Genomic DNA, 13,649 nt, shown 5'->3' with positions numbered 1-13,649 from the left:
TATGATCATGTTTCCTAGAATACATTTGATGACTGATATCATGATTGATGTTATTATTCATTTGAAAATTAATTTCTGCACGAGTGATGAGAATGAGAATGTTACAGGATAATAGCCCAAGATAAATCCATCTCTGAAGGATAAAAAGTGTATTTATTTAGGCATGAAAAACATAAATTAGATTTTATATTATGTGTGCTCCCGCTTCTCCTAATTATTAGTTAGGGTTAATTTCGATGACCTCCTTCAAGTTTTTGACTAAATACACCTAGCTTCTATTGATTTGAAATTTCATCAAATGTCTCTTTTATTCTTTTCGTTTGATATTTTCACCCACCTCCCCTCTAATTCAAAATAAAGCAAGTATTTGATGAATTTTCAAATCAGTAGGAACCAGTTGTATTTAGTTAAAACCTTAAAGGAGGTGATCGAGTGAAATTAACCTTATTAGTTGTAAACTATGAAAAAAAAAAGGGCTCACAACACATTCACTACAATTTATTTCACTAACTTCTACACCAACATTGCAATTAACTTCTAATAACTTCTACACTAGGACTGCAATTGATTTCCAGATGTCATAATTTGACCCATTTATCATTATTTTGATCCAATATCTAATAAATCTCCACCTTTGGCTCGAAATCTTCATATACTAGTCCTGTTCTTCCTACCCCTCGACGAGGCTTCTCAATGTCTTCGACATTCACCAAATTCAAAAAATGCTTGAACTTGATTTCAGGTATTGGCTTTGTTCGCATATATGCAGGGTTATCTTCTATAGCAACTTTCTTAGTATCCACTGATCCATAATCTATAATGTCGCTGATGAAGTGAAGTCCTATGTCAATGTGCTTTGTTTTCTCATGGAACATCTAGTTCTTTAAGAGGCAGATAGCACTTGACTATCACACCTAACTAAGGCTTCTATCTCACAACCTTCTAACTCAATTGCCAACCCCTTAACCTATGTTGCTTCTTTTGTTTCTTTTGTAAGAATGCTACTATTAATTGAAGATTCACTTTCTAGATTATAGCACTACCATTTAAAGTAAAGATGTACCTAGTCAGTGATCTTCTTTTGTCATTATCCTCTAAAAAATCTGAATCAACATATGTTAAAGAGTTCTCCATATGTGCAAAATGACTTACCTTATCAGAATTAGTTACGAACTCTCTTAGGACTCTATGACTCTTATCACAACTCTCTCTTAGGACTCTTTCTCTTTGTTGTGAGAAGCCTCATTCTCATCCTTATCTATTAATTATGATAGACTCTTCCTTATTCTTATCTGTTATCATAAGTCCTATATATTCTGTAATACCACTCAAATAAAATTTAATATATAAAGAATTGTAAAGTCTCTCAAAGCTCCCAAATTTCTTATTTCTTAACTTGGTAATGGCTACCTCCTTTCAAAACAATCAACTAGTCTCTACTCTGTCTTAACATTCGCTATGTCAGAACCTTGCTCCACTAACGTTGAAACTAGATAGAAACAATTACACCTTCTGGCACTCACAAGTGTTGCCTATAGTCCACGCTCATGAATTGAAAGGATATTTGTTTGGGACCAAAGTCTGCCCATCTCTATATGTAGACCACAAATGCGAGGAGAGGATCCTGGTGAGGTATGTCAAGTCAACCCTAGTTTTGTCATCTGGAAGAAAACTGACCAGTCCTTAATGAGTTGGCTATTAAAGGCAATCTCCAAGGCCGTGTTTAGCCATGTGGTACGTTGTACTAACTCACATGAAGTTTGGAGTACCTTTCAAAAATTATTCACTACACAGTCAAAAGCACGCACATTGCAACTCTGTTTTCAGATTTAGTCAATTAAGAAGGGACCCATGAGTATAAATGATTACATCCTGAAGATAAAAGCTATTATTGAGAATTTGTCTACTGTGGGGCAATTTGTTTCTGACGAGGGACTAATTTTGTATATTCTTGGAGGAGTGGTTCAGGAGCATGATCCTGTGGTCATCAATCTCACCTCTCGATGTGATAAGGTAACTTTACAACAAACTTTGCTGCTAACTTCAACCATAATTTTAAACCTAGCTTCAACAATCAAGGCAACAACAACCAATTTAGTCGATCTTCAAACAATAATTACCGTGGCAGAAGTCGTGGTCTGAGGTGCCTGTAGAGACTTCAATAGACCAACTTGTCAATTGTGTGGAAGACAAGGTCATGCTGCCATTCATTGCCATCATAGGTTAATTTGACATCTCATTTCAAGGATCTCAACATGGACGGAACAACCAACATACTATATTCATTACTTCACCAGTAACCATTAATGATCAAGCTTGATATATATATAACGATAGTGGAGCCACTAATCACATCACAACTAATCCTAACACACTTTCTCAAAAGACAAGAGTACAAAGGTAATGAGAAGCTGGTTGTAGGTAACGGTAGAAAGTCTTTAATTAATTCAGATGTTGATTTTAGACCATTATTCATGAATCATGTTCGGCATGTCCCAAAAATAACTAAAAACTTGTTAAGCGTCTCACAATTTACTAAAGACAACAATGTCATTGCTGAATTTTACTCTTAACTGTTGTTTAATCAAGGACAAAATTATGAAGAGGGCAGTGCTGCAAGGGAAACTTTGCAATGGATTGTACCGAATGGTCATGCCTCGCAACAACTCATCCACCAGTCTTCCTTCAGCTTATCTTGCATATTTTAAGTCCAATAATCAACCTTGTGTTGTTGAGTCAGTTACAAAGTCCAAGAGTTCAACCATGAGTCAATCTTTGAGTCGATTCCGAAATAATCAGTCAATCTAAAGAATGTTATGAATACAATTTATATTTCAAATAATTTTGAAATTGATTTTTGCACTACATCTCAACTTGGAAAGTCTCACCAAATTTCTTTTCAAACTTCAACAAATGTTTCCTTTTATCTTGTTGAACTAATTCACTTAGACATATGAGGTCCAACAACCATCAGCTCAAAGGAAGGATACAAATATTACATACATTTCATAGATGACTACACAAAATACACTTGGATTCATCCCTTACATTTAAAATTAGAAGCCAAAACCATTTTTCAAAAATTCCACATCCTAGTTCAAAGATACTTTGAAAGGAAAATCAAAATACTACAAACTGATTGGGCGGTGAATACCATAATCTTAACATTTCTTGATCAAATAGGCATACAATTCAGACATCTATGCCCATACACACACCAACCAAATGGTAGGGTAGAAAGGAAACACGGGCACACAGTTGAAATGGGCTTAACTTTGTTGGCCCAAGCTGTCATGCCCTTATTTTTCTAGTGGGAAGCCTTTAGCACAACCTTTCTCATAAATTAGTTACCTACTCCTATCCTTGCCCATCTTTCTCCAATTGCAGCCTTATTCCATCAAAAACCAGATTTCCAATTTTTAAAAACTTTCGATTGTGCTTATTATCCTTACCTAAGACCATACAATAATAACAACCTATAATTTAGATCCTCCAAGTGTGTATTTTTGGGTTGTAGTGTTCATCACAAAGGTTACAAGTGTATATATCCCTCTACAAGAATTTACATTACTCATAGTGTCTCCTTTGATGAAAATGATTTTCCTTTTTTATCTGGTTTTCCGTATTCCAGCTCACATCCAAATTATTTTTCCACTGAAAGTTCCTTTTCTTCTTATCATCAGTGGATTCCCTAGTTTAATTGTTCAAATATAATGGATGTTGGCATGACAATATAATTGTTCAAATATAAAGAATCCACTGCATCCTTACCAACCTTTTCTGGTTCAGGTCAAAACAACAATCAAGGTAATAATCTTAGTCATTCCTTCACCAACAATATTGAAATTCCTTCAATTGATTTGTTTGAAGGCTTTTCTTTTAATCCTATTTAGCAACATCTAGATCACATACAAAAACAATCTGACATTGTCCATCCTAATTCTAGTAGCATCCCTAAACCTTTTTAAAACTCAATTCACCCTATGACCACTAGATCCAAATCAGGCATTTCTAAACCCAAGCTCTACTTTACCAACACAAAACCCAGATCAACATCCATTTTAATTCAGAAATTTAGAATCAATTAGTATTGGCCAAACCCTGCAAAACAAAGATTGGAAACAAGTTATGGATAAGGAATATAAGGTTGGCATGAATATTGTTGACAATAAGTGGGTATTCAGGGTTAAGAGAAATTAAATGGTACAATTTGAAGATATAAAGCCTGATTGGTTGCCAAGAGCTTTCAGCAAACATCAGGAGTTAACTACTTTGAAACATTCAGTTTAGTAGTGAAGGCTTTAACAATCTGGGTTGATTTGACTTTGGCAGTAACAAACAACTGGGATAGATAACAACTTTATGTAAATAATGCTTTTCTGAGTGGAAACTATAAGAAGAAGCGTATATGCACCAATTGGCAAGCTATATCAATCTATTCAAAGCCGAATTTGTTTGTAAACTCATAAAGGCTCTCTATGGATTAAAACAGGCACCCTAAGCATGGTTTGACAAGCTTAAGGTAGCATTAATAGTCTTGGTTTTGTGAACTCCAAATCAGATAACTCTTTATTTGTGTTAAGGTTTGGAAAAACAATTCTTATATTGTTGGTATGCATTGATGATATCCTAATAGCTGGGAATGATCAAGTGAAGATGAAAAAGATTATTGAATGCTTGATTGCATAGTTTGCCTTAAAGAACTTGGGATCATTAAGCTATTTCCTTGGTTTTGAAGCTCATCGAACAAAGTCTGGAATCTAACTCATAAGAAATATACAACTGATCTATTGTCCAAGGCTAACTTATTGAATGCCGAAAGCAACCTAACGCCTATGTGCCAAGGAACATTCACCTTACTGATAGTGATTTATTCAAACAACCAACTCTATTCGGAGCATCATTGGAGCTTTACAGTACCTAATTCTATCTAAGCCAGACATATCATTTGCTGTAAACAACTGAGTCAATATGTAGGTACCAATAGTAAATCACTAGAAAGCTTGCAAACGTATACTAAGATACTTAAATGGCACTCTTGACTATGGGCTTCTCTTCTCACCGACAGTTGAAATGACACTAGAAAGGTCTGTTGATATGGATTAAGCTAGTTCCCTGGATGATAGAAAATCCACAACAGGTTATTGTATTTATCTTAGTGGAAACTTAGTTGCATGGAACTCCAAAAAAACAAAAGGCAGTATCTCACTCAAACACTAAATCAGAATATGGTGCCCTTGCTCAAGCTGCAACAAAACTTATTTGCTTACAATCTCTATTCTCTAAATTGGGAATTGAGATAAATGGGTGCCCTACACTCTGGTGTGACAATACAAAATCTAAATAACTTGCTTCTAACCCAATCTTCCAGTCAAGAACAAAACACATTGTGATTGATGTTCATTTTCTTAGAGATAAGGTTATTGCCAAAGAACTACAGATAAAATATGTGCTAAAACTATTGATATCTTGACAAAGCCGTTATCCATCTCTCGATTCCACTTTCTCGAAGGCAAGCTTGTTGTTATTCAATCCCCCACAATCTCGCTTAAGAGAGCATGTTGAAGAGTTATCCATATGTGGAAAATGGCTTATCTTATCAAAATTAGTTACAAACTCTCTCAGGACTCTAAAACTCTATCAGAACTCTCTTAGGACTCTTTCTCTCTATTGTGAGAAGCCTCATTCTCATCCTTATCTATTAGTTATGATAGGGCTTTCCTTTATGCTTATGTATTATCATAAGTTCTATATATTCTGTAAAACCAATCAAGTGAAGTTTAATATATATATTAAAAATTGCAAAGTCTCTCAAAGTTCCAAAATTTCCTACATATTTCCAACTCAAGTAAAGTTTATCAAAACTACATATTTCTTGGTCAACACTGATGACCTTCTATGAATTAAACCAACCATCTAAATTCCTTTCAAGTACCTTAGAACCCACTTAACTACTTGTCAATGGCTTTTCTCAAAAGTAGCCATGAGCCAACAAATAAAGCTCGTTGAATGTGTTATGTCTAGTCTTCTACATACAATAGCATAAATTAAGCTTCCAGTGGCACTCGAATATAGCAAAGCACTCATGTAAATTTCTTCTGGAAATGAGAGTCTAAAATATGCTACTAGTGGAGTGCCCCCTAAATTAGCACTATACATACCAAACTTCTCCAGAATTTTCTTCAGACGTTGTAGAAAACCTTCCTTCCTTTTCTTATATATCTCCATCCTAAGAATCTTTATGGCATTCCCGAAGTCCATCTCAAATTCTAAACTTGATGGGGACTTTAGATACTTTGCTTCAATATCTTCACATGTTATGATCATGTCATCTACATATAATAAGAAAAATGAAACAACCATTAGTAAGTGTTTTAAAGTACACAATAGTCAAAATTGATCTTTGATAGGATTTTTCAACATGCATGTGTTAAACTATTCATACCACTATCTAGGTGATTGTTTAAGCCAATACAATGATTTCCTTACCACTGCTTGTTGCATAAAGATCTTTTCTTTAAGACCCTATGAGATAAGACCAAAACTTGTCCAAGCTAGACGTCATAGCTAATTGTTTTTTTTTCTTTTTTCCAATTTATGCAATTCATTTGAGAATTATCTACAACTCTACTAGCATGATATTTGAAATGTGGTTTCTTATATCCCCTTTGCCTGAACATGGTTGCTATGGCATAGTAACTAGAATCAAATATTAGCTCAAAAGGCCAAAAGACACGCTTCGATTTGGAGGTTTCATGTTATAGGGGTTGAAACAAGTTTTCCTTAAGCTTTTCAAAAGTTTCATGACTCTCATTTTTCTACTCAAAATCAACATTTTTCACTAACCATAAAATGACACTTCTTCCAATTGAAACTAATTATTTCCCTTCACATCCATAAAAACACCTTTACGTGACTTAAAAACTTGTCAAATGAATCCCCAAACACAACAAAATCAAAAACTTGTCAAATGAATCCCCAAACACAACAAAATCACTTCCACGCATATTGATTTGGGCCCAAATCTTGGTTTATAAAGTGATTAATACTTATGCATTTTACTTAGCACGAAGGGCAAAATACAACCTTTGTCACACCAAAAATTCTAAAACTATAGTTTAATCATAATACAAAGGGGTTAACCCATAATTCTAGAATTTAATGTGAATTAAAGATAATAATGTGATATTTGTAATATAGTTTGTTAATAATTTATTTTCACATTTAGAAATTTTATTTCTAATGTACAAATGTCAACTAGATATTTTTAGTTATTACTAAACATATATTTCCAAATTACAACAATATCATAACATTTTATTTTACGGTTCTAAATTTAAATTTTTTTTTTTTCAAAAGTTTAGATAATATGGTCAAATAAAGTGTTTTCAGACATGCCATGTATGCTACCTTAACTATAAAAAAAATTCACAATGAAAAATAGACAATTTTTTAAAGTTTCAAAATTTAAGATAAGAAAAAGGATTTTATCGTTTTCATATTGGTAATACTCAATATATATATATATATATTTGGTTTTTTATCTTTGATAATTGTTTTGGGAAAAAAATTCAAAGAAATTTAGTTAAAATTGTTAATTTATAACTAAAATTAGAAAATTGGATTTTGATTTACCTAGAATTAGATTCTAAAGCCATTTTTATTGAATTTAAATTGGGGTGTGGTTTCATTATTTACATTATAAACGTAAAATAAATATAGACATTTACTTAAATGTTTATAATGTAAACATAACACAATACTATAGAGTAAGTAAAATCGTGCACAGGCTAAGAAGTGGCACACCACCAATATAAATATAACACAGTGCTACAAAGTAAGTAAAATTATGCGGAGGCTAAGAAGGGGTGCACCACACAACATACCACCACTACACACACAACAAATTGCACAACTCTTTTTTTTTTTTTTTTTTATCTAACTAACGCATCACGACCATGCATCTCTTCAACTCAAAACATTACACATACACCGTGCATCGTCTTTTATTTTTATCTTAGGTTTGTGAACCAATCCCCAGACCACCTACATAATCTTTCTTTTCCTATTGGGTTAAATACTCTTTACCCTCTCAATCTATCATGTGTTTTGCATATTGCCCTCTCAGGTTTAAAATTGAATAAATTGCCCTTCAAGCTTCTTAAAGACTAGCATAGTGACCTTGTGTTGAACGATGTTAGTTTGATCAGATGGAAATGTCATGTGATGTGTACATGACTTAATAAGCATGGTTAAGAATGTCATTTAAAATATCCAGAGCCTTGAAACTTCTCATCTTCATTCTTCTTCCTTCTAAAGCCATAAATCCCAACCCTAAAATCCTATTATTGCAAATTCTTCATAGTTTCATTTTTCTACTCATCACATCACTTGATTTTCCTCTATTACATTCTCTTTAGTTAGTGGCGGATGCAATTCTCAGTCCTCAAGATTCTATCAAAGATCATTGCCCTCTTGGAAAATTTTCCTCTATGGAACGCCACCAAAACCCTAACCCTAACCTTGATCACTCCTCTCACAAAAAATGAAGCACCAGAAGGTTTTGACGGAATGCTAGGTGTGATAACAAACCTATCCATGGAAAACAACAGTGAACCATGGTTTTGGGTCCAACTAAGATTCTAAAACAAGGCATTGTCCTTAATGAAACGATTGAAGATTGAGTGTCTGAAGTTGATTTTGGTGAGAGTGAGAAGAAGGTGCACCACCAAACGAATTATTTGTCCAAGCAGGTTTGTTATTTGAATTCAAAAGTTAATGGATTTTATGTTGGATTGCATTTTGTTGATTCCCCACATACATGTGGAGTTCCTTTGCCCACATTTCTTATCAAACATGATGATGCCACACGAGTACTATGAAATGAAGATTGACTTTGGATTTGTAGATGGATTGCGAAAGAGAGTTTTGATTTGAATTGAAGTTTTGTTGCTCAAATTCGGTACTTCTCCTTATTTTTTTGTAAGGGAAAACGAATTTTGATACATAGTTTAAATGGTAATTTTACAAATAATCGTAGATGTGCTTGCAATTATGCAATTATACTAGTTCTAAAATTTTAGTAATAAATTTCAAATCTCCTTGCTTTTTAGTTTTAACGGAAATTGATATTATTTTATGTTCTACCTAATCCTGATATCAAATCTAATCTAGAGTGCCTCAATGCATTTTGGAAAAAATTCCTATGCAAAAAGTTTTTCTCTCTGTTTGGTTTTTGATAATGTAGGAGAGAAATGGAAAGAAAATGGTCTAGGAAAAAAGTAATTTTTTTTTTAATTTCTGAACTGAGTGGTTTTGAATTCCATCTAATGTTGGGAAAGATATGAAAAAAGAGAGAAAAAAGAAAAAGAAAATTATGAGCACTATCACTCCCCTGTTTTTTCTATGCAACTAAACCAAAGTTTTAGATTTTCATTTTGTGTTTTTATTTTATTTATAGTTGTTGAGCACATAATTTAGAATTGGCCATTAACAAAAAAGAGAATCCAACCAAGGAAATCAGAATGATATGATGTGTAGAAAACTAAAACCGGATTTTAGACTTGGGGATTTAGGGCTTTGGATATTTCAAATGACAATTTTACCTTATTAAGTCATGTGCACAACACATGACATTTTCTTCTAATCATACTAACACCATTCAACAAAAAAGGCACAATGTTGGTCTTTAAAAAGCTTGAAGGGCAATTTGTTCGATTTTAAATCTAAGGGGGCAATGTCCAAAACATGTGACATGTTGAAGGGGGTAAAGTGTATTAAGCCTTTCCCTGTTTTTTCTTTTTTTTTCAATTGAGATTTTTTTACACTTATTTGGATTCTTCAAATGGTCATCTTCGTTCATTTAGGAAACCTTTACCACCTTAAAACTTTTTATTGTAAGGATCATGAAACAACTCAAAATTTAATCGATAATTTAACCCAACAAATATCAACCAATTTAACCCAAAATATTGGAAATTTACATTTTTTTTCAACATTGTGCATACTAGTCAAGCTACTTATAATACAAATATAACTATTACATACAATTATAGTTCTAGTTTTTATTATTACTACCAAACTTTCTAACATCTAAAGCACTTATACTACAAAAACACAACATCCTGAATAAAGAAGAGTTTAATTTTCACAAAAGAGTTTACAAAACACTTATGTAAAATATTGTACACAATTCAAAACGACAATTCATATAAATCACAAATTTTCACTTCACGAGTACAATTATATCACATCCACTAATAGATATCACACCATGTACCTTTCTTAAACAAGTTGTTTCCACAACCTGTAACAATTATAATAGTACAAAAAGTATTCTAAGGCTCTCACCTAGAGACATGCATCTATGCCCTCATTGATCCACACTTGGATATTCCTAGTGATGTTTTGGGTCTTTCACCCTAGGGTACTTTATCCTTCTTCCTTTAAGGACCGTTAATTAATCAATTATGACTCTTTTTGGTCTAGATTAAGTGATCCAAGCCCAAAATGGGCTCAAGTCACTTAATCCCACTAGGAACCCTATAAATCCCCCTTATGAGGTTAGGGTTCATTCTTTTATTCTTCTCCTTCATGTTCTAGAGAGAGCCCTAGCCTCCATATTTAGAGATTTCCACCATCTCTATGCTAAGGCTCAAGGACAAGTCATTGAGTGGAAGATCTCTAGGTCTTAGAGGTCGTATTCAACACTTGGAATTTAAGGTTTGGGAACATCCAAACCTAAAAGTTAGAATTTTAATCTTGAAGATCAATTTTTTTAAAATTGATATTCTTCTATTGCATAAATCTAAGATGTCAACATATGTTCCATTTATACCCATATAAAATTTTTTTGGGTGGATTTTTCGGACTAAGCAACATTCTAATGATTTCATTGACAGAAGCTCGCATGGTTGCAAAAAGGATATCCTCAATGATTGAGAATCGACTATCGTGATATATTTAGTTCAGTGGTAAAACCCACCACTATGTGTCTATTTCTTAGCATTATTCCTAGTTGTAGGTAGTCTCTATGTCAATTGGATGTCAACAACGTCTTTCTTCAAGACATCTTACAAAAGATATATATATATATATATATGGCTTCGTCCTCAAGCTTTGTTGATCTATATTATCCGTCCCAAGTGTGCAAGCTTCATAATGCTATCTATAGCCTCAAGTAAGCACCATGTACCTTGTACCACAAGCTCCATCAGTTTCTTGTCATCTCAAGATTTTAGAATTCTCATACTAACACCTTTTTATTTGTCCTTAACACTACTGGTAAAACTATATATCTGCTTTTGTATGTTGATGACATTATTATCAAAAGTGACGATGCTACCATGGTCCAATGCTTTTTGGACATTCTTGTCTAACAGTTTTCTCTCAAGGACCTTAGGTTTTTTTCATACTTCCTTGCTATTGAAGTAATTTCATACCAAAATGGGCTACTTTTGTCTCAAACATGATGCACTATGGATCTTCTTACCCACACTAAGACGATTGAGGTGAAACCTATCTCTACACCTCTTCTTACAAGTCTGCCATTCTCCATTAATGTCAGCTCTACTCTTTCAGATCTAATTGAATATTATGTTGTTATTGGAAGTTTGCAGTACTTGTGTCTTAAATGGCCTAACATAGCATTTACAGTAAACAAACTATCTTAGTTCATGCATCAACCTACTACCAAATATTAGGCTTTTTCCAAGAGCCTCTTGCGCTATCTATATCGTAACTTCGGATCATGACATTTTAGTTTACTAATACTTGCCACTAGCTCTACATGCTTTCTCAAATGCTGATTTGGAAGGCAACAAAGAGGATTTCTCATCCATTAATGCTTACATAATGTGTCATGGACATAATCCAATCTCTTGAAGCTCCAAGAAACAACACAGTTGCTTATTCATCCACAAAAGCTAAATACAGATTTGTTGTCACTACTATTGCCACACTCAACTAGGTGTGCTCTCTATTAATCGAACTACATGTTCGGATTCCTCACTTACCTATGACTTTTTGTGATAGTATTGTTCCAACATAATTATGCGCCAACCCAGTGTTTCATTCTCACATGAAGCATGTGACCATTGATTTTCATTTTATTCACAATCAAGTTCAAAATGATGCTCTTAGTTTGCTCATGTGTCATTAGAAGATCAACCAACAAATGCTCTAACAAATTGCTACATCACAGTCGCTTTATTTCTCTCAAGACCAAGATTGAAATTTCTTATTGGAGCTCCATTTTGCAAGGGCGTGTTAGCGAAAGATAATGTTCATCCTTAATTTAAACATTGGTATTTATCTATTATTAGTTTAACTTCAAACATAAGATAATTATTATTAGTTTGAATTAGAGTAGAAGATAGAATTTGAATTTGAGTAAGAGATTGGCTTGTGTTTGAATTAGAATAGAAGATAGACTCGTTCTTTTAATTTTAATCAGTCAAGATTTATCCCCTCAAATGTTATTTGTATATAAATATTCATCAATCATCAATAAGAAGGTTATGTCACACTTTCTCAGTCTTCTTCTTCTCTCTCTCTCTCTCTCTCTCTCTCTCTCTCTAATTTATGCGTCAAACAAATAAATTGAACGCTATAATTTCCCTTGAATTATTTAGCAAAGAAGGATGCATTTCTTAGTCTTAATGGGAGCATCTAATCTATTCCTCTTAAGTAATCTTATCCTAAAATTTATCTTTAATAGCACACAATCCATCACAATTTTCTCTTTCTTATTTTGTTTTATTTATTTATTTATTTTTTTAAAAGTGAAAACTATAGAATACAAATTTTCCACTATAAAAAAAAAACATGCAATGTCGTCATATGGCATAGGTTTCATAACATCATAATATGAATATCGAATAAATGTATAACAACAAACCATTTTATGCTATTAATCATTTTATTTATCAAACAAGTGAGTGAGTTTGGTTCTTAAATTTTAGATGGCATTGAATAATTTTCATTTTTACAAATTTAGCATGTATAATCCAATACTAAAGTTTTTAAAATGTACCATTTTTAGTTTTATCATATAATATTATCTAAAATTTTGTTTGTTCAAATTGTTAGTGCATTAAGTCTTGTGGCTTCATTCATTCATTCTATCATAGGATTTTTCAAAGTTTGTTCAAAGTTATTTCATTCATTCTATCATAGGATTTTTCTAGACTGTGACTTACTTTCCATTGAAAACTCGAAGTTATTGATTGATCAATCGAGACATCATAGGTAAGTTTGGAAAGATCCAAAAAAAAGGTAAATTAGGATTAAAAAGGTATAGGTTGGATTGTATGTTTAAAATTATACAAAAAGAATTTTAAAATTGTTTTTAAAATTTGCAAGAGCACTCAAGTATTGGCCAAAGCACTCAAGCGTTGGACCCAACACTTGAGTGCCTATTTAAGTACTCAAATGCTCCTTGTCTTCTCAAGCATTCAAACCTAGATTTGTCAAATTCTGGTGGTCCACGTTTTGGTAATTTAAGATTTTATTTTTGGGGTTTTATTCCATAACCGATCCTCTAGTCCTTAGGCCTATATATAGCTTGCCTAAATAGGATTTTGTGTTTGATACAAATATTTAAAAAACCTAGTTTGTCTTCCCATTCTTTATAACTCTCAAAGAAGTTT

This window comes from Vitis vinifera, chromosome 4 (genome assembly GCF_030704535.1).
Source record: "Vitis vinifera cultivar Pinot Noir 40024 chromosome 4, ASM3070453v1".
In the NCBI taxonomy this organism is placed as follows: Eukaryota; Viridiplantae; Streptophyta; class Magnoliopsida; order Vitales; family Vitaceae; genus Vitis; species Vitis vinifera.
This window is presented reverse-complemented; position numbering follows the sequence as displayed.